Below are 22,419 nucleotides of genomic sequence, written 5' to 3'. Positions count from 1 at the left end.
GTATACTAATCAAACTAAAGAACAAAAACAAAAACAAAGCATCACATCATCCCCAGGTAAGTGAATAATAGTTAAAGATTCACTGCGGATCCCCAATGCCAGCCACCAGCAAGCTCTGTGTTGAGCAAAATACGGTAAGTAATGTGAAGTTCCCAGCGGGTTACCTGAAATCGGAAGGCATGGGTCTGGCATCAGGGGTCAGCGCGAAACTCTTATGCAACTACAGAGTTTACCTGCAGATCCGCTCGAAATGAGCGGACTTTTCTCCGGGTGGGAAAAGTCCGCTCATTTCAAAAGTACGGCGGACTGGCATACACACGGCCGGAATGTCCGCCGAAATGCGAGTCCGGTGGGAAGATTGGAGTGCAACACTGCCTTCTAAGTCCGCCGTACTTTCGGGTCAAAAAAGTATGCCGGAGGCTACACACGGGGGGATTGTCTGGCGGACTTGAGTTTGCCGGACTTTTCCACCCGCTTGTTTGATCGTGTGTACGCGGCATAAGGCATTCCTGTTGTAGAGCAGTGTACAATCATTGAGCATCTCAAAGTTCTAGAAGGACAGCAAGTGCCAACTAGATGTAGCTCTCCTTAGTTCTAGGGATTGCTATAGCCTCCTGATCAGTTCGGCAATATGGAAAGCGTTAAGCCCGCTGTGCTCCAGGGGTAAATCCTTGTATGTCCAGGGTCCATTGCGTCGTTGGGACAAGGTAAACCCAGTGCAACCCACAAAAAAAACAAAAAAAAACGAAGGGACAAAAAACATAGAAAAAAAAAGGGGAAACCTAAGAAAAAACAGCAGGTACAATTTCCGAGTACTTACACGGGATCTGAGCCAGTAAGATCAGGCTTCGGAGCGGTCCCTACGGGGGGTAATCGGTAGTCCAGGGCTCGTTATTAGTTATTTTTATAGAGATAGATAGAAATATAGAGAATCTATAAAAATAAAATATATATATATATATATATATATATATATATATATATATATATAGTTAATTGATACATATATATATATATATATATATATATATATATATATATATATATAATTTTATCTCTATAAAAAAATAAAACAACAAAAAACAAAACTATATATATATATATATATATATATATATATATATATATATATATATATATATATATATAGTTTTTTTTTTTATCTCTATAATAAAAAAAATAATAATTATATAATATATATATATATATCTATAAAAATAAATAATAATAATACAAAATTGTATTATATTATATGTATTTTATCTCTCTCTCTATCTAAATATAAATATTTAGAGACCCTAGAGAAGAAAATGGCGGTTGTTGCAATATTTTACGTCACGCTGTGTTTGCGCAGAGGTCTTTCAAACACAATTTTGTGGGAAAAAAAAATAAAAAATACGGTTTAATGAATAAAAAAAAAACACAAACAAACAGTAAAGATGCTGTTACACCACGAGAATCGTCATCTTTATTGTAAGCAAAAAATAAAATAAAAAAAATAGCGATTCTCATTTAGGCCGGAGTCGTGCAGCTCTAACGTCGAGCTGAACGATTTAAAAGTCTTCTTATGGATTTATTTTTTCATTTTATTTTTCGCCCATCTTGTTATTTATTGTCCCAGGATAACCAAAACCTCACAATGACTTGGCTTAGAGAAGATCAGAGCTGATTGGGGCGGGGTGGTCCTTTAAGTCCAATAAATATGGTGGGTGAGGGTCACTTGAGCATCTTGAACCTCTTGAGGTGGGGGTGGACCTCCTCCTTGCGGTATGGCCTCAGGGCGATGCAGGTGGGGATGTTCTCAGGCTGCTCTGTCCACAATTTGTGATCGATGTTCGCCTGCTTCAACGTCTCCGCCAATCCGGTGAGAGTCACCTCGTCCGGGACCTGAAACCACAACCGACACCCCCCATTAGATCTGACATCCAGACTTCCCTTACACAGCTGTCAGCCCTTTCCTCCCCGCTGTCACTGACCCGCCCCCTTTTTCATTTATTGGCTATCTGTTCTGTCAATCAGAGGCTAAGCATTACAAGTGGGCGTTACCTTCAGTGGTCTGTAGATAAAGGGAACGCCCACTTCTTCAGACTGATACCCACCCAGCAAGGGGTTTAGATATTTGCATAACTCCTCCCACTACTCACATCAGGGCTGAGGGCTTAGAGAGGAGTCTGAGGGTATGGGCCCCTCCCACCAGCCATGATTTACCTGCATTTGTATCACTGTCAGTAAATATAGTGACCACTGTCAGTAAATATAGTGACAACTGTCAGTAAATATAGTGACAACTTACCCAAAGTATTGTTGTCAATGTCGATAAAATACAGCAACTGCAGTGATCACTCTTGAAGAGTATTGTAGTTAATTTTATTATATTTAGTAGTCAGTCAGTAAATAATGTGATCACTGTCAATAAACATCATTGTCAGTAAATAAGAGTCTCCACATCACACCAAAAGTCTCCCATCTACATCAGAGTCCTCTCATCACATTAAAGTCCCCCCTTTGCATTAGAATCTCCCCATCACAGCAAGGTCCCATCACATCAAAGTCCCCTTGTATATCAGGGTCTCCCCATCACATCAAGGTCCCCCAGTACATCAGAGTCTCCCCATCACATCAAGGCCCCCCATCACAAAGTCTCCACATCAAGGTCCCCCATATACATTAGGGTCTCCTCATCACATCAAGGTCCCCCTATGCATCAGATCCTCCCCATCACATCAAATTCCTCCAATTGCATCAAAATCTCCCAATCACATCAATGTTCCCCCCAGAAATAAAAAGTATCCTCATCACATCAAAATCCCCCCTTTGCATCAGAATCTCTCCATCACATCAAAGTCCCCCATCACATCAAGGTCCCCCCCCCCGATACATCAGGGTCTCCCCATCACATCAAGGTCCCCCTATGAATCAGATCCTCCCCATCACATCAAGGTCCCCCTATGAATCAGATCCTCCCCATCACATCAAGGTCCCCCTATGCATCAGATCCCCCCATCACATCAAGGTCCCCCTATACATCAGTCTCCCCATCACATCAAGGTCCCCCCATCACATAAAAGTCCCCCTATACATCAGATCCTCCCCATCACATCAAGGTCCCCCCATCACATAAAAGTCCCACTATGCATCAGATCCTCCCCATCACATCAAGGTACCCCTATAAATCAGAGTCTCCCCATCACATCAAGGTCCCGCCATCACATCAAAGTCCCCCTATACATCAGATCCTCCCCATCACATCAAGGTCCCCCCATCACATCAAAGTCCCCACTATACATCAGAGTCCCCCCATCACATCAAAGTCCTCCTCTATACATCAGAGTCTCCCCAATACATCAAACCCCTATACATCAGAGTCTCCCCATGACATAAAAGTCCCCCCCCATCACATCCAAGTCTTCCCATCACCTCCGAGTCCCCCCCCCCCCCCATCACATCACAGAATCTTCTTATCCATCTCTAATTCAGGACAAACTAACTTGTGACACTCCGGTGAAAACCCAATGGCACCCCTGGGTGCTGCGAACACCCTGGTTGAGAAACATTTTGTTAAGCGCTGCGCAAACTGTTGGCGCTATATAAATCCTGTATAATAATTACTGAAGTGTTTCATATTCTTCAAGGATGACTTTGTGTGCAATAAGATCACATTCCTAAACCCATCAGCAAGGTATCCTTAGATAATAGATTTTAAAGAAAATGTGTACTGAGAACCTGCTTGGGCTGTCGTTGCTGATGCTGACCTCTGTTTTTGAAAATGCTAGCTGCCTGGCTGTTAATGTTAATCCAACAGCTTTACTTTATATGAGTACATTGAGCTGAAATCTCATTGAGGTTTTATTACCAAAGCTTAACTGAACAAGCCGGGGTTAGAAGCTCATTGGTTTCTATGCAGAAGTGAGCCTGATTTTGCACTTTTCAGCTTTAGTAAAAAAAAAAAAAAAAAACATTGTGTACTTAAAAGTGGGGTATGCCTGTATTTGTTCCAGCTCAGTGACTCCCAAACCATTGAAGCCAGAGACAGCCAGGCAGCCAGTAATTTCTCAGTACAGGTTCCTTCAATATCCTGGCGGTGATGGTTGGTAGTATATATAATATCGGGGTCACTAAGTCATCCATCTGGCTTGCTTCTCATCTTTGTATCTTTGTAGAATTTTGTAGTCTTCCCATAATTCACTTTCTATATTTCTCTCTCTCTCTCTCTCTGTCTCTCTCTCTCTCTTGTATAGAAGAGTTTTCTATGACATTACCACCACCTAGAGGCACAAGTAAGAATTGCAACAGTTTAGCATGACATCAAAATCACATTGTATAGTGGCCACCCCTTCCATCTTCCTAGGATGTCTCCCCCCCCCCCCCCCCATAGGGGCCTTATAATGGATACAGGCTTTACCGGGCCTTAGGGAGGCGGATGCTGTTTCCCATGTGAATAAGGGGGCTTCAATCGCCCACAGCACCCTATCCCAGTGATGACCCCACTTTTATATAACATTGGCATGTAACACCTGCGCCATAACTGGTCCCTAGGATGGGGAGGATTCTCCTTTTAGGTTTTCTCTGGGATGTCCACTAGTTATTGGATTTGTGTCTTTGTTCTTCTCTTAGAGGAAGCATTCATTCTATGTTTATCAATATAAAGCTGATCAGATGTTCTTGCACCTTTGTAGTTCTGTCATTTTCCCTTTTTCTTTGGAATCAGTTTGTTTTACATTGTAACGTAAGAGGTAGCTACATTTACAACTTGTTTAGTTTACCTAGAAACAAAAAATCCAAGCGCACAGACCAGAGGCCTAGAGAAAAGTCAAAAAGTAAAATTACAGTGCCTTGCGAAAGTATTCGGCCCCCTTGAACTTTTCAACCTTTTACCACATTTCAGGCTTCAAACATAAAGATATAAAATGTTTATTTTTTGTGAAGAATCACCAACAAGTGGGACACAATTGTGAAGTGGAACGAAATCTATTGGATTTTTGAAACTTTTTTAACTAATAAAAAAATGAAAAGTGGGGCGTGCAAAATTATTCGGCCCCCTTGCGTTAATACTTTGTAGAGCCACCTTTTGCTGCGATTACAGCTGCAAGTCGCTTGGGGTATGTCTCTATCAGTTTTGCACATCGAGAGACTGAAATTCTTGCCCATTCTTCCTTGCAAAACAGCTCGAGCTCAGTGAGGTTGGATGGAGAGCGTTTGTGAACAGCAGTTTTCAGCTCTTTCCACAGATTCTCGATGGGATTTAGGTCTGGACTTTGACTTGGCCATTCTAACACCTGGATACGTTTATTTGTGAACCATTCCTTTGTAGATTTTGCTGTATGTTTGGGATCATTGTCATGTTGGAAGATAAATCTCCGTCCCAGTTTCAGGTCTTTTGCAGGCTCCAACAGGTTTTCATCCAGAATGGTCCTGTATTTGGCTGCATCCATCTTCTCCTCAATTTTAACCATCTTCCCTGTCCCTGCTGAAGAAAAGCAGGCCCAAACCATGATGCTGCCACCACCATGTTTGACAGTGGGGATGGTGTGTTGAGGGTGATGAGCTGTGTTGCTTTTACGCCAAACATATCGTTTTGCATTGTGGGCAAAAAGTTCCATTTTGGTTTCACCTGACCAGAGCACTTTCTTCCACATGTTTGGTGTGTCTCCCAGGTGGCTTGTGGCAAACTTTAGATGAGACTTTTTATGGATATCTTTGAGAAATGGCTTTCTTCTTGCCACTCTTCCATAAAGGCCAGATTTGTGCAGTGTACGACTGATTGTTGTCCCATGGACAGACTCTCCCACCTCAGCTGTAGTTCTCTGCAGTTCATCCAGAGTGATCATGGGCCTCTTGGCTGCATCTCTGATCAGTCTTCTCCTTGTCTGAGCTGAAAGTTTAGAGGGACGGCCAGGTCTTGGTAGATTTGCAGTGGTCTGATACTCCTTCCATTTCAAAATGATCGCTTGCACAGTGCTCCTTGGGATGTTTAAAGCTTGGAAAATCTTTTTGTATCCAAATCCGGCTTTAAACTTCTCCACAACAGTATTACGGACCTGCCTGGTGTGTTCCTTGGTCTTCATGATGCTCTCTGCGCTTTCAACAGAACCCTGAGACTATCACAGAGCAGGTGCATTTATACAGAGACTTGATTACACACAGGTGGATTCTATTTATCACCATCAGTCATTTAGGACAACATTGGATCATTCAGAGATCCTCGCTGAACTTCTGGAGTGAGTTTGCTGCACTGAAAGTAAAGGGGCCGAATAATTTTGCACGCACCACTTTTCTGTTTTTTATTTGCTAAAAAAGTTTAAATTATCCAATAGATTTTGTTCCACTTCACAATTGTGTCCCACTTGTTGGTGATTCTTCACAAAAAATTAAAATTTTATATCTTTATGTTTGAAGCCTGAAATGTGTCAAAAGGTTGAAAAGTTCAAGGGGGCCGAATACTTTCGCAAGGCACTGTAAATGTAGCTGTGGCCACTGCTGTCCAAAACTCATAGACAAATGAGGACAGAAGATATAATCAAAGAGGTGAACACAGCGCTGACCAGCAGACATAAATAGGACCCTCAGAGGCAAAGTACTGCTGTATGCCTTGGTGAACATTTTATTATTTTTTTAAACAATAATAAAAAGTTTTTACTTTGCCTCTGAGGGTCCTATTTATATCTGCTGATCAGCGCTGTTCACCCCTTTGATTATATAGTTAGTTGGTTTACCTAGAGCCCGTTCACAGCAGAAGGTGGTGCAGGAAAGCGCGCTTTTCATGCACCGCACGGGAACACACCACCCTTGCTAGACATGAGCGGGTGCAATTAACTGTTAATGGAACCCCAAAGAGTATATAGAAAATGTTTGCGCCTGCCAAACCGCACTGTTCTGCAGTACTATGTGGTTTGGTGCAGGGCAATTTATAAAAGTAATGCCTACACTACTTTTTGCGCATTCCTGTGCATTTGGCAGCCCATTGAAATGAATGGGCTGTCAAAACCAGATCTTGCAAAATGCACTTGTTCTAGTGTGAACCGACCCTTAATCTTCAGGTACTTAGATGGATTGGTATTTGATTTGCCTTGGATTTCTATATTTTTATACTTCACACTGCAGCATTAATCTATACTTACCTGTTCACCACCTCCCCCCAGAGAGGATATTTAAAGCCCAACTCCGGGGCAAAAATGTTTTTTTTCCCATTCAGTGGGCTAATGCCCGTACTGCATGGGTCAACTGCTCGTTTTTTCCAGGGGAGAGAAAATAGCTGCATACTCAACTGATCCTCCACTTCACCGGCAAACAACACTCCCCCCGTGAGCAGGTCTATAGGCGGGATGACATCAGGATCAGTCCACCGCACAGGACTGCTAGACCATGGGGATGCTTGGGCCACACTTGTACAGGGAGGATCAGGTAAGTATATCTCCGTTCTTCAGTCCCCTAGATTAAAGCAAGCAGTTAGCGCATGCAGTGAAGATGCAACCCCACTGCATGGGAAAACTTCTTTCTTGCCCAGAGATTGGTGTTAAACACCAACAGTTAGCCCTTGGGCAAGTTAATGAAAGGGCTAGATTCCCCAAAACACATTTATGCACAGGCTCCAAGAATGACGTCATACTGGAGGGCAATACCTATTGGACCAAGCCTGTCGGCTGTCATACCTGAGGCGCGGCTTCCCTTTTCTAGACTCCACATCAGGTGTGGCCCGTCCAATAAGGGTGAACGGGCGCCACCCCCCCCCCCCCCCCATCCAGGTGTCCGGCCCATTTCAGGACATCGGTGCATGGATTCCAATGCAGGGGGGCTGTTGAAGCACCAATTAGAGCCAGAGGAGATATTCACCCAGCATGCAGCCACTGATGTCACCAGCGCATGCACTCTGAAGCATACCATGCTGGACTTTCAGAGCTTCTTCCTGGAACCGAGCCTTACCGCGCTGGCACCCGCAAACCCAGGAGAAAGGTCGGGGGAAGATAGCCCTTTCAGTGGTGACCCCGGTGACCGGGCGCTGCTGGAAGGGCTTCCTTCTAAGGTACAATAAGTATTTTATATTGTGCAAGTATGCGATGCATATTAGCGCATTATGCCATTGTCTTGCAGGTTTTATGTTTTTTTTTTTTTTTTTATTCTGCAGCGGTTTACTACCGATTTAATTACAAAAATTATATTAGTCTTATATTTGGTACAGTGTGGCCAACCAGCCGCTAATCATTTTAATCTGTATGCCTAGAGGTACCCCATGTCTATTAGGACACTAGAAATGACCCGGGATGGAAGAATGTCTATTGCCAGCTATTGTATTCAGCAGCTGCAGCACTCACAGCTGCCTGAATACCCGAACAGCGAGTACATCTGATAGGTCACTGTTTCGCCAACAATTCTCCACCCCGCTCAGCCAATTTTTAAATTGACTTTTGTCAGGCGGGGTGGTTCAGCCATGGCTTGAATTGCTGAATTGGTTAAAACTTGAGCCATCTATGATCAGCCTTGGCTACAAATGGAGTGGGTTGGAGCTCCCTCCATATGGAATTGCACAGAAACATAACTAAGGGAAGAGGTTCATACATACAGTTTTATACCAAATCTCATTGAGTTTATCAAGTATACAAACAATAAAAAAGGAAAAGTTATTCGGTTAGGCGTTACCAGACAAGAACACACGTGAATTAAATGTGCTGTAATGGAGAATCTAAAATGAAGAATCTAGAAGTTCTCAGATTATCGGCACGTGGGAAAATCTACAGAGCACAGAGGGTCGATCACCTTGGCCTTGTGTCTGTTGTACTTTGATCGTTATCTGGTTCTTTATTATAAGTAAACATCAAATTTATTATTTTCTCGTAGACGTTAACCTATGAGTGAACCCACATCTGTGTTAATTCATCTTCACATCTAATAGGGATGTGAGAGAAAATGTTTATTTGGGTTGTGATAAGTCACCCTGTGACTAAAGAAACAAATTCAAAGTTTATGTCTAAGCCAAAGTTCTACTAAGTGACTTCAAATCCTTTGTTAATCAACCAAAGTCTAACATCTAAACACATAGACACTGGAACTGCTCAACCTATCAAAAAAGTAATACGTTTATTTTGTGATTTAACCCCCCTGCAGTGCTATGTGGCTGCATGGCTATGGATGTGAAACTGCCCCGCCACTGCTTGCTGTTTGGATTAATACAGAACATTACCATCCTGCTGCTGGATTTATACCTGAGGCCAGTTGTTGTCAACTCCTGTTCTCAGGACCCACTAACAGGCCAGATTTTATGTATTACCTTGGGGAGATGCAGACTAGAATACTGCAATCACTGGCAGCAAATTATATCACCTGTGATGTATTTCAGTTATCTTGCAAACCTGGCCTGTTAGTGGGCCTTGAGGACAGGAGTTGAGAACCACTGCCTTAGGACCTCTGTTCCCTTTAGGTCTGAATAATAAATTTGAGGGTGTTCCTTTATGAAAATAACCCCCCCCCGCAGTGCCCACAGCTTATAAATCTTTTTACATTACAATACTGCCACTATATACCTTTTTGGATGATCTGTATCCCACAGGGTCGTGTGATAAACTGCAGGGTTTGCCCGAGTTCTGAGTGTTCAGGTAGGAGGAAATCTCCACTACAGCCTGTGTCCTCATGCTGTTATGGGAGGTGAATCATCCATAAATCAAGATGTGAGATTCTACCCACTGTGTTCTTTTTTAAATACTGGGCATGGAGGAAAAGGGAGGGACTGGGCTGTCATTTAGGATCTGTATACACACCCAAATGTGTGATGTCAATATCATGTGACCTGAAAAGCTCAGCTCAGCAATGAAATCTTCTCTCCAGCAATAGAGACCAAACTAAGCATGTGCAGCTTTACTACTCAGTGTGTCTTATCTGGTCTTGCCAAGAGAGACCCTGCAGGAGGGGGGGGGGGGGGGGGGGGGCGGAATCTGTGATTTTTTCACAATACAGAGGATTAACCCCTTACGTTCCACAGTGAGTATAACAAGCATACTATTCTACATATAGAGACAGATTTTACTGTTTTGTTTTTTAGACCCAACCCCCTGTATTTGTTTCTTATTTCTCCCTTTATATTTTCTGTAAGAGTTGAGCATAGAGGTGCTTAAAGCTTATCTATGGTCGAAATGTAAAATCATTACCATACCTGGAGCAGCATTTTACAGCTTCCCCACTTATGTTATTACATTTTATAGTGGTTCTAAATGCAGAAGTTTTTTTTTTTACCTTAATACATTCTCTGCATTGAGGTAAAAAAATTTCTCCATGCAGCCCCCCATTATACTTACCTGAGCCAGCAATGTGCACGGGAGCAGAGGCTTTCTTGGCTCTCTCTCCCTCCTCATTGGCTCAGACAAAGCAGCAGGAGACATTGACTCCTGCTACTGTCAATCACAGCCAAAAAGGGAGCAGGGGGCGGGGCCAATTCACACTCTGTGTGTCAAAGGACATACACAGCTGGGCTCAGGAGTAATCCAGCTCCCAGTGCCCCCATAGCAAGCTGTTTGCTTGCAGGAACCCCCTACCACTTCCGCTCGGAACGCATAGTTTGGCACCCCTCTCCCTGCCCACAACCTTCTGGGATATGTCACATGTACATGGGGCAGCCAGGATCGCTGGCAGAGGACCAGAGAAGAGGAGGATTGAGGCTACTCTGTGCAAAACCATTGTACAGAGCAGGTAAATATAATAAGTTTGTTATTAACCCTTATTCCTGGAGAGAAGAGACTCTTGAGAGGAGATATGATAGCGGTTTACAAATACCTTAGTGGCGATCCCAGCATAGGAAGAAAACTTTTCAGTCTCAGGGAGTGTCAGAAGTCATGGGGCCACAAAATGAGATTGTAGGAGAAGTAGTTTAACATCAAGCTGCGTAGGGGTTTGTCCATCTCCTGTAGTATGTCCGCAGCCTCTGTCCACCTCCTGTATCATGTCCGCAGCCTCTGTCCACCTCCTGTGTCATGTCTGCAGCCTCTGACCATCTCTTTTTTTTTGTGTCAGTAAAGAATGTGGATCAGTCAGTAAATGTCATGATTTTTTGCCAGTAAAAAATTGGTGCTGTTTGTAAATTTTGGTGTTCTGCCAGTAAATTTCACTTCGGCGGATTGGCAACACTGGTGAGCAGGTGACAGGTAGATCTTGTCCCTGCAGTCCCGACCCACTGTCAAAACAACTTCTCCTAAAGCAGAGGTGCACACAGAAGCAGCTGGCTTTGTAGCACAGCTATACTAGCTACACTGACACCTGCGATCCCCTTCTATACATCCCGCCAATTTGCTACATCACATAGAGGCGGTCAGGATAGATGTGAGAGGTGGGAAAGCAGCATGCCCCAACCAGCAGGTAAGATACTGATCCTTATGGAAGGGCAAAACAGTCGTTCAACCACTTCAATCCCCGGAAGAATTTACCCCCTTCCTGACCAGGCCATATTTTGCGATACGGCACTACGTCGCTTTAAATGACAATTGCGCAGTCGTGCAAAACAAAATTGGTGTCCTTTTTTTTTCCATAAATAGAGCTTTCTTTTGGTGGAAACAAACCTTAAAGCTCTATTACATGAATGTAAAATAATGATTTTGTATTAATAATAATAATAATAATAATGAAAAAAAACAACTCTGAGTGTGTGAAAAGTTATTTATGACAGCCCCCCCCCTTCACCATTTATTATCATCTAGTCCTAGAGAGTTGTAAGGGACAAAGACCTTACACCAGGGCTTGAGAAATCCCAGGCGCCAGGTCGCCATGGCATCTCGAAATTAGGGGCTTTTGTCAGCCGTCCGCATCCGCATCTCACTTGCAGACCGTGCTATAGCTGTACAGTTCTGGGAAGGGCGTCTGTGACAGGCTATCCTGTGACAGGGGACATTTGCACTAATTATCAGTGCCCTGATTATCAGTGCATCCCCATCAGTGCCTATCAGTACAGCATATCAGTGCCCATCAGTGTTGCATTATCAGAGCAGCCTCATCAGTGCAGCCTCATCAGTGCCCATCAGTGCAGCTACATCAGTGCAGCCTATCAGTGCCACCTCATTAGTGCCCATCAGTGCAGCTTCATCAGTGCAGCCTCATCATTGCACATTAGTGAAGAAGAAAAACCCAGTGGTGATTAAATACCACCAAAAGAAACCCCTATTTGTGTGAAAAAAATGAAATAAAAATGTCTTCTTTTCATTTAAAGTGTGACAGCGCTGAAAGCTGAAAATCGGACTGGGCAGTAAGGGGGTGAAGGTACCCAGTAGGAAAGTGGTTAAACAAAATGAATAACTTTTTTAGCTGGCTCCTAGATTCAAAGCAAATTTGTCAAGCCCTGCCTTACACCTTCATTCAGCAATAGCCATATCTCTAGTCTTTTCCTCTACTGGCCCAAAATGTGGATGGGCCCTTAACGTCATTGCTGCCAGTCCTGCAATTTTCATAATGACATTAAAGGTGGAAAAACAACTGGCGAAGAGGAAAAGCATTTGGTCAGTGCCAGGACAAAGTCATTTGGTGACCAGGGCGAAGATGGCAAAACTGCAAAGAGAGAGTCAGTGTAATTTCAAAACAAGAAAATACTAGTCCCTTCTTCCACCCGAGAGATCACTCCGCACACAGCAGGACTAGTGGGCGATCCTTGTGCAGCACCCCGGCCGAATCTACAACACAGACAGTACACAGGTACAGGAGGAGAGAGCAGAGAGTCATCAGGAATCAAGTTATTATAAAAAAAAAAAAAGTCAGTGGCGGCCGCAGACATTGCAGGGACCACTAATGGATTCCAGTGTGCAGACACCTTGCCAATCCCTGTCCATGCTGCATGTAGGTAGCCTCCTCACATACAGTTAACTGTGACAGGACAGTCTTACTGGCTGAGAGGAGCAGTGGGACTACAGTTGTATCATACTTACTTCCTCATGCAGAAATGTAATATAATATTCAGAATGTGTTTGTGTTTTCCTGCTGTTTTGTGAAATCCTGTTGAGGCTGTAACTTCTCTGAATGTGTCAGCAGCCATCTTGGAGAAGCCTCGTGTTCTGATTGGTACTAAGTTATCTCAAGATTTTGTCCACCATTTTCTGTTAGCTTCCATATAAAAGGGGGCCCAGCCACCATTTTGAGGAGATGTGTGTGGAATGAGTGAGGGAAAGGTAAACTGCCTGTGAGGGAAAGCTACGCCTTACTCAGGGAGAATGTTCCAGCCTGTAGGGAAAGAACGGGGATCCTCAGGAGTCCTGGCTATCAGCGCTGCTGCTGTGCTTGTGATAGAAGCTCATCTAAGCCCTTGTACACACGGTCGGACATTGCAACAGGAAAATGTCCGATCGGACCGTGTTGTCGGATAATCCGACCATGTGTGGGCTACATCGGACTGTTTCCATTGGAATATCCAACCGACAAAGTTTTAGAGCTGGGCTATAAAATTTTCCGACAACATGATCCGATCGGACTTTGTCCGATCATTTGTAGAGAATTCCGATCACACAAAGTGCCACGCATGCTCAGGTCAAATTCCTAGACCAAAACTATTGGCTACTAGCCTGAACGTAGTGCTGTCGTAACTAAATAACGTCATCACGTTACGAACGATCAGATTTTCCGACAACTTTGTCCGACCGTGTGTATGCAACACCAGTTTCGGACAAAATCCTGTCAGATTTTGTTGTCGGAATGTACGGCCGTGTGTACAAGGGCTAAGACAGTGTATTTTCCTGTTAAATCATCTCTGCTGCATCTGTGGAACCTGCTTATGGACAGCAGCCTATGACAAGTAATCACAATGTGCCTTGTATATCACTGATGTGCGTGGAGAGGGGAATTATAACTACAGTGCCAGTTTACTGAGCTGCATTCTGTATCTTTGGTGAATGGACTGTGAAGCTGTGCCCTATATGCTAACAAGAGAACTGTTTACTATATTGTAAATATCATTTCTCACTGCTGCTTATCTGGCAATTAAAGTTACTTAATTTACAATACCACTCAGTGTGTTTCCCTCTATAATACAGCCATGCTAATCCCCCCCTGCTTACATGCATTTTGCAGAAATGAAAGGAGAATAAGGGATTTATTTATTCTTTTTGGCAAATTTATAGTTACCTAGGTGGATGCTGCATCTGTCCCCCAGTGCCTCTGTACTGAGAACTGACCGATCAAACATCTCCATGAACAGTCACAGCTCTCTGCTTATCTCCCTCCTCACTCATTTGAGTGCTGAGCTGTGGAGGGGCGGGAAGCGGCCATCTCAGTCTCTCAGCGGGTCTCTGAGAGGCTGAGCCGAGTGTCAGTCCAGGCACCTGGCGGATCCAGACTCCGTGGTCTCGATGACGTGGTGCCAGGACTGACATTGGTGACATCAGCAGAGAGTGGCCTTAAGAACACTCTCTGCTGAAAATGGGTCACAGACGTGAAAAACGAATTGCATTCCTGTGATCCATAGGAGAAGTACGAGCTCAGGCTGGACTTCTCCTTTACATAACATTGGTCATTAACCTCCCCTCAGCTTCCTCCCCTCCCCCAACCCAGCCAGCTCATTTATTAATCTGAGATACAATCAAAAATATCTGCTATTCGGCTTACTTGCAGAGCAAGTACACACACTGTCTACACTCAAGCTAGAGCAAGGCTCCTCCAGGTTGCAGCGCTGGTGTTCCATCAAAATAGCCAATTCATCAGGATCTCCAATTATGTCACTTTTAGTTACTGTAAACCGTCAGTAATTGGAGATTTTGACAACTTACTGTTTTGACACAACATCAGCAACCGTATACACTCCGGTACACGGTATTGTGAGCGGATATTGTTAGGCCGCTCCAATACTAACCAACAAAATGGCCGCCTCCCCGGCGGCAGCAGTTTTTTCCTTGTTACCTGCTGTTGTGTCAAAACAGCAAAGTCTTCATGTACCTGAGTGAACACACTTGCCGGTGTTCTGTCAAAACGGCAAGTCATCGAAATCTCCAATTAATGATAGTTTACAGTAACCGGAAAAGTGACATTATTGGAGATCTTGATGAATTGGCAGCTCTCTGTGCTCCTCTGAGTCCTCCCACCCTGCCTCCAGCCGCGAGTGGCGTCACGCCGCTGGGCCAGGACTACAAGGCGCCACCATTGGGGGAGTAAAGTGCAGCGCTCTGACAGAGAAGGGAGGTGACGGGCTTGTGCCAGGTACACAAGCGCATTCGACACATCTTACAGACATTTTTACAGGTACAGATAGTAAAACCAATCTCCTCAGAGAAATGGGATCACAGACAGGAAATATATAGAAAATAATTGGATTTTATTACATGAATAGACAACTCGTGGTGAAAAACACAACACAAAGCATTGGATAAAACCAAAACATATACATGAAAACACAGAATTAAAAGACCAACTATGAACCAAAGCCCAGAAGCTGTCAAGGCGACAGATCATCCAACGCGTTTAGAAAAACACATGGTTTTAATCTTCTTCAGTTACTAAACTGAGCTTATTATTTTCAAAGTTGTAAGTTGGATCACCGCTAAGAGCGTTTCACCAACTCAAATGTGATAATTCAGTTAGGAATAAAAGGGTCAGAGGAGAATATCCATCTGTCACAAGCACCCGTAGATCAAACTGCCACACACCCAAAAAAGGGGTGTTTGCCCCAAGGATATGCTGTAATGAGCAGGGAAGAATTTTTGGTCCCCAAGAATGTCTAAAAATGAATTCAAGTCAAATTCATTATATTCAGATCCGTGAAAAATCTGCCAGATTTTTTTAACAGAAAAGTTTTTCATTTTCTTACAACAAACAAGACAGTGCAAACATACATGTATGTCACAGAGGATCTGACATCAGGTAATCAGTTACATAACTTCAGCATTGCATGTGCAGGGGGTAGACAACTTCTTCAACCTTTTTTTTTCCCCGGACATGGACTGTATGCACTGCTAGGTTGCCATTGGGCGAGAATTACCTCGGAGGTGGTCACAGGACGAGTATAAGTGAGTGGGAGTGTGTGGACTATGATGGTCTAGTGGGAGCCGGCCTCGCCCCCCCAGCCATAGGGACGGGGGGAGGGACAGGAGGGAAGGCCCCAACACCGGTCCAAGTTGAACAGGATACTGCCCCTGGACTCAGGGAGAGGGAGTTAAATCTCTCCCCCCCCCCAGAGTAAGTCTTCGGCACCGCCATCCGTTCGGGGCGTAAACCAGATTTAGGCATGATCTAACTGTCCATATCCTAATTTATCTGGTAGTTGGACAGGACACAGTGGAGGAAAAGGTATAACCTACACTGAATAATCTGTAATGATCTCTTACTCCTGAGATTACTTGGCGTGGCTCATATTGTCAGTCAAGTGACAGAGGTACAGCGGCGCCGGCTAGTGTGTATAGCGACACACAGTTGTGAAGTACACTGCCAGCACTTCACCTGCACTCCTCCCTCCAGCAAATCGTGGCACCCAGGGCATCAACTCCTTCCACCCCCACCTTGTACCAGCCCTGCATTGGGTGGAGAAAGGAACCAAGGGGTAAGGTAAGTACTGCTGACATTAAACAAGCAGTATATCCAGTATATACTGGGGAAGGGGGTCTGCAATTATTAATATTATTTGCTGCCCGGAGTTCTACTTCAAAATTGACTCTAAACATCTATAATTTCCCTTTAAGAAACAAAAAAAATTCTGTTTCACTTCATTGGAATGAAAGTCTGTGGAATGTAGATCATCTTTCATTCGATGGATCCCTTTCAAAGTAGAATATAAGATAATTTTCACACTGTTTGAAGTGATGCCATTTCATGAGTGCTGCAAACTTTCCAATGTCAGAGTCTCTGGCAAATCCTATTAGTTTAATAGCGTAATGGGCTGTAATGCAAATGACTAATGAGATTGATTAACCTGTCACTAAACTATCCATTACTAGCTTGCTTGTTTGGGCGCTGACAAGTTGAAGGTGGGAACAGTCAGTTGGCTGTGGCCTCATACTTTACAGAAATAAGATAACCATTTGGAGCTGGCACGGCACAGACATTTGTGTCTGACTGTTTTAGCATATCCCTCTGGAAAACAAATTCTAGACTGGAAACGTTTCCATCGATGTGAGGTCTGGGTGCGAATAACACAATGCAGACCGCGTGTACATACCGGTCACCTGTTTCCTTTTAGGAAAAACAGACCCCTTTGTAAAGATGGTGTTATCATGCCAAATAAAATACAACAGGAACAACAGGAATTACATTAAAGCTGAACTCTAGGCAGATATGAAAGGCACAAATTATTGCCCCTCTGCAATCATTAATACATCAAAATAATTTTTCTCCTATGTCCATTGATGGACACAGCTTATTCTGAGTCATAACAATAGGTTTATAGTGCCATCTATAGGAGTAGGATACTGGGCAGAAAATAAAACAGCAGCGCCTATGAGCAGTCCTAGATAATATAAATCCACACTCTGCTATAGGCCAGGGACATGCAGTCAGGGGAGACAGGCGAGGTCACCTGGCAAAAACATAAAAATTAATAAATAATAATAGATAAAAATAACAATCAAGCTTCGAGGGTCGTAACTTGGCGACCTGGGGTCACTGGGACCCCACATTTGGGGGGGGGGGGGAGCTGAAGTACTACCCCACCAATGGGCATCTGCCAGCTATGGTTCTGGAGATATGGAGGTCCTTGCATAGCCTGTCAGAAGCTACATAAAAAGCGGTCAGTTTAAATACAAGCTGGCACACTCTGTTTGCAGCAGACTGAGAGGATGAGCTCACAGTGCCTCTCACTTCTTGTCAGAAGCACTGAGCTCAATGGACAGCTTGGAGCCTTGGACCAATGGTAAAGTACCATTGGCCCAAGCTGTCCAATAAAAATGCTGCAGTGGAGACACGCCTCTCACTGCAGTGTCATAGAAGGGGACATGAAAAGACAAATGCTCCCTTCCAGCCCAGCCCACTTAACTACAAGGAAAAAGCATGGGTTTATGGGTATACAATTTACCCATATTCCCATATTTTTCTCACACTGTTGTTGCTGAAAAGGTTGTGTTTTAATCAAGCTAAATCATATATTATTATGCTATATGTTATAACATAATAATTTATTATTTATCTATTTACTGTGAAATTACTGGTTGGAAGTTATAACTTCAAACTTAAATAATTTGTCCGTTAAGCCATCTTCTTGAGTACAGTTTTTGGCAAATATAGTAAATTATTTTTAAAAACAATATATAATAATTATTTATATATTACTTATGGTAATTAACCATTTGCCCCACAGACCATCTCTGACACTTCTCTCCCACATGTAAAAATCATATTTTTTTGCTAGAAAATTACTCAGAACCCCCAAACATTATATATATTGTTTTAGCAGACACCCTAGGGAATAAAATGGTGGTCGTTACAACTTTTTATGTATATCGGTACCCCCGTAGGGGCTGCTAAGTGATGTGGCCCATCTGTCACTCTGCCCAGCCCAGTATTCACTCCTCAAACACTCTCAGGCAGAAAACAATCCATGTGCTTGTTTGTGTTATTTTTATTAGGGAATTTAACTTGGATAGGGTAAGGGGATTATGAGATGCCCAATGAGTTGTTTATCAGTCAGTTGGTAGATTGTATATCAATCAGTTAGGTGGATTGCAGTGGCAGCCCATGGATTGTGGGAGCATGGGCTGCATTTGATGGGCACAAGTGGCTGCATTTGATTGACACAAGTAGCTGCATTTACTGGGCACAAGTGGCTGCATTTACTGGGCACAAGTGGCTGCATATACTGGGCACATGTGGCTGCATTTGATGGGCACGAGTGGCTGCATTTACTGGGCACAAGTAGCTGCATGTGATGGGCACAAGTGGCTGCATTTGATTGGCACAAGTGGGTGCATATACTGGGCACAAGTGGGTGCATATGATGGGCACAAGTGGCTGCATATGATGGGTACAAGTGGCTGCATTTGATTGGCACAAGTGGCTGCATTTGACGGGCACAAGTGGCTGCATATGATGGGCACAGTGACTGGGTTTGATGGGTACAGTGAGGCTGCAATTGATGGGCACAGTGAGGCTGCAATTGATGGGGGGTTCAGTGTTTTTCCCAAAAAAATTTGAGCACCAGCCGTCACTGCATTATGTTCTACTTTAAATCTAGGGTTCGAGGAATATTCTGTAATATTTACATTATTTCTCACTTCAGCAAGTCTCCTCCAACTTGTAAGACCCATTCCCACAGTCCCCGAAGCCTATTCTCTTCAGCACCCTGTCAGGCGGCAGCACTGATGCCGTCATGTACAATGCAGGACCAGCAGTCCTGCGCTGTACGCCAGGGTGTTAAGGGCCTATCCACACTCCGGAGCATCAGAGAAAAGAAGAGAACACTTGAAGTCTGTCCAAGGAGCCAGAAGAACGGGAAGTATTACACCTTTTTCCTCCACTCTGAGCCCTAACAAATATTTAACCCTTGCAGTGTAGGAAACCTCACTGAAAGGGTTATTGTCCTATGCCCAGAGTGGGGCTTTAGATAGATATGAAGAACAGTCTTTTAATCTAATCTCTTGAACCTAATCCTAACACTAAAAGGGGTTGTAAACCCTCAGGGTTTTTAACCTTAATGCATTCTTTGCATTAAGGTGAAAAACCTTCTGTGATGCAGCAGCCCCCCCAGAGCCCCCCTTTTACTTACCTGAACCCAACGAACTTGAGAAGAGGAGGAGCCAGAAGCACTGCTGAGGGACACCAGAAGAGGAGGATCGGGGCCACTTTGTACAAAACTAACTGCACAGAGGAGGTATGACATGTTTGTTTTAGAAAAAAAACAAACCTTTAGCTATCCTTTAAAGTAAAGTCTGAAAAAACAAACAAATTTCCCCCCGAAAGTTAAGGGCATAATGTGCTAGTACTGTATGCATTGCATATCTGTACATTATGAAAGACTTACCTGTAAAGGGGATCCCTCAAGCAGTGCGCTGTCACTGCTGGCAGGGCTTTCATCTTTACCCAGGCTTCCTTCCAGGTTTGTGGGCTCTGGTCTTTAGAATAGCCGAGCTGCAATGACGTCACTCCCACACATGCGCACGGGAGTCATGATGACAGCACAGTGGTCTGAATGGACAGCATAATTGAGTGCAGTACACATGCGCCGGTGAGGTCACTGGCTACTTCAAATGCGAATATCTCCTAAACGGTGCAGATTTAGGAGATATTCCTTGTATCTACAGGTACACTTTATTATGTGTAGGTAAAAGTGACCAAGCGGTGTTTACTACAGCTTTAACCCTGTTTCTTAATATTAACCCACAACGCTAACATTAAACCTATTGGTAAAGATTTTAACATCCTCAGGGGTGCCCAACCGCTGGCCTGCAGGTGACATAATGAGCTCTCTGATGTGGCCTGCCACCTCTTGCTCTGGGATAGCAGGTCGGCAAGCCTGGATCATGCGTTCAAGACCCGCCATCCCAGAGCATCGGTGGTGATAATGGAGCCGGCGGTAGAGCAAACATGAGGCTGCGGTAGAGAGCAGAACCGATGCTTCCTGTATAGCGCTGTCACAGTTACACTGATACCAAATGCACTCCGCCTGGGACAGCAACAGCCGGAAATACCTGCAGGGTGATTCCTAAAGTGAAGATTGTGTTTAAGGTCCTTTTTTTTTTTTTAAATCACATAACAATGGGCATATCTGTTCTAGTTTTCTGCAGTGGTTACTCTGAGCTTCTTTCAAACTGATCCGCAGGTGCAGCGCAGTGCACCTGCGGTTTACCTGCAGTGAGCCACAGATTTCTGTTATTACCTGCGTCTTTCAGAAAGTGCACCACATCTGCAGGATATAATAGAAGTCTATGGCAAAGTGCAGCTATCCCGCAGTAAAGCCACAGGTGCACTGCGCTGCATCCGCGGTGTGGATAAACCGCAGCACATCACTGTGAAAGCAGCCTTAGGCCCCTTTTACATGATCAGTCTGATCGGGTCTACCTGTCCGTTTTTCAGGCAGATCGAATAGGACCCTCCATTCACCTCTATAATGGACTTATGTTCGTTTACACCCACCTACTTCCAATCTGATCCTCTTAAAAAAAAAAAAAAAACAGAAGGGGATTTGTCCCTTTCTGTCTGGGTGAATCAGAGGGCCCATAGAGTAGAGCGGGCATATGCAGAGTGGACACAGACCTGTCATCTGCCCGCTCCGCTCATTGTGGCCAGTGACCAGTTACCAAGTCTCTTAAGTGGCCCTCACTCTTCAAAAGGTTGGGCACCCCTGAAATAAATAAACCTAACCCTAAGCTTATCCCTACCCCCTATACCTTGACTACTACCATATCCTGTGCCAGGCCAAGGTCATCCAGTGCTCAGGGCGAACATGCCAAATTGTGCTCCCCCAAGATGTATGATTTAATTTAATCAAAATCCTCCCTCCCCCCAATGTTTTTTTTTTTAGCACTAGTCTGCATGCTTACCTCCTAAGCATAAATACCCCTTATTCCCAGTACAAATTCACCCCCCTGCTGAAATTCCCCCCATGGCACAAATCATTCCCCCCCAAAAAAAACTCCCTCCTAGCACAAATCTTCTAACTCTCAAATTTCCTCTTTGAGCACAAATCCTCTCCCTCTCACTCCAAATCTCCCCTCCTAGCACAAATCAACCCCCCTCCTACATTTTCCTTCCTAGCACAAATACCCAATCATCCTTATGCTGCATGCGTACACACGACCGGACTTTCCGGCAGACTTGGTCCGGCGGACCGAAATCCGTTGGACAATTCGATTGTGTGTGGGCTCCAGCGGACCTAGAAATAAAACATGTTTCATATCTATCCGACGGACTAAAAATGGGGGGAAACCGTTTGTGTGCTAGTCCGATGGACCAAATACAACGCAAGGGCAGCTATTGGCTACTGGCTATTGAACTTCCTTGTTTACTCCCGCTTAGGTCATCACATTCAAAATGAACGGACTTTGAAACGGACTTAGTCCGGTCGTGTGTGTGGCCAAGTCCGTTTCGTTCAGAAAGTCAGTTGGACCTTTGCCGAAAGTCCGTCGGGAAGACCGTCGGACCTAGTCCGTCGAAAAGTCCGGTTGTGTGTACGCGGCATTACTGCCACAAATACCCCCCCCCCAAATTTCTTAGCAAAAATTCCCTTCTACCCCACCATATTACCTTTTCTACCACAAACCCCCCATATCTTCCTTCTAGCACAAATCCTCTTCACCCATCCCCCAACTAACACTAATCCCCCCACCAAAATTTTTTTGTTGCAGGGGGTCTATTGTTACTGAGGGTCCATTGTTGATGGCTGAAGGGGATCTATTTTTACTGTAATCATTAACAAAGTCTATACAAATTACTTAGCTTAGTTGGTTCTGTATTCCCTAAAAGGGCAGTACTGGGAGGTGGGTAGAAGGAACCAAGGGACGGTGTTCGGGGGTGGGTAGGGGGTGGAGACAAGGGGTGACTCGGAAGGGG

The 22,419-nt window shown here is 44.2% G+C and overlaps 1 protein-coding gene across 2 annotated transcripts in view; it reads left to right on the top strand.

Annotated features, from left to right (window-relative positions):
• Nucleotides 1–22,419, top strand: part of CENPO (centromere protein O) — a 136,390-nt gene that overhangs the window by 58,767 nt on the left and 55,204 nt on the right. The gene's annotated exons all lie outside the window — the stretch shown is intronic.

This window comes from Lithobates pipiens, unplaced genomic scaffold, assembly GCF_037356315.1.
Source record: "Lithobates pipiens isolate NorthernLeopardFrog02 unplaced genomic scaffold, aLitPip1_a1.2 Scaffold_18, whole genome shotgun sequence".
Lineage (NCBI taxonomy): Eukaryota > Metazoa > Chordata > Amphibia > Anura > Ranidae > Lithobates > Lithobates pipiens.
The sequence above is the reverse complement of the archived record's forward strand: the minus strand, read 5'-3'. Positions and strand labels throughout refer to the sequence as shown.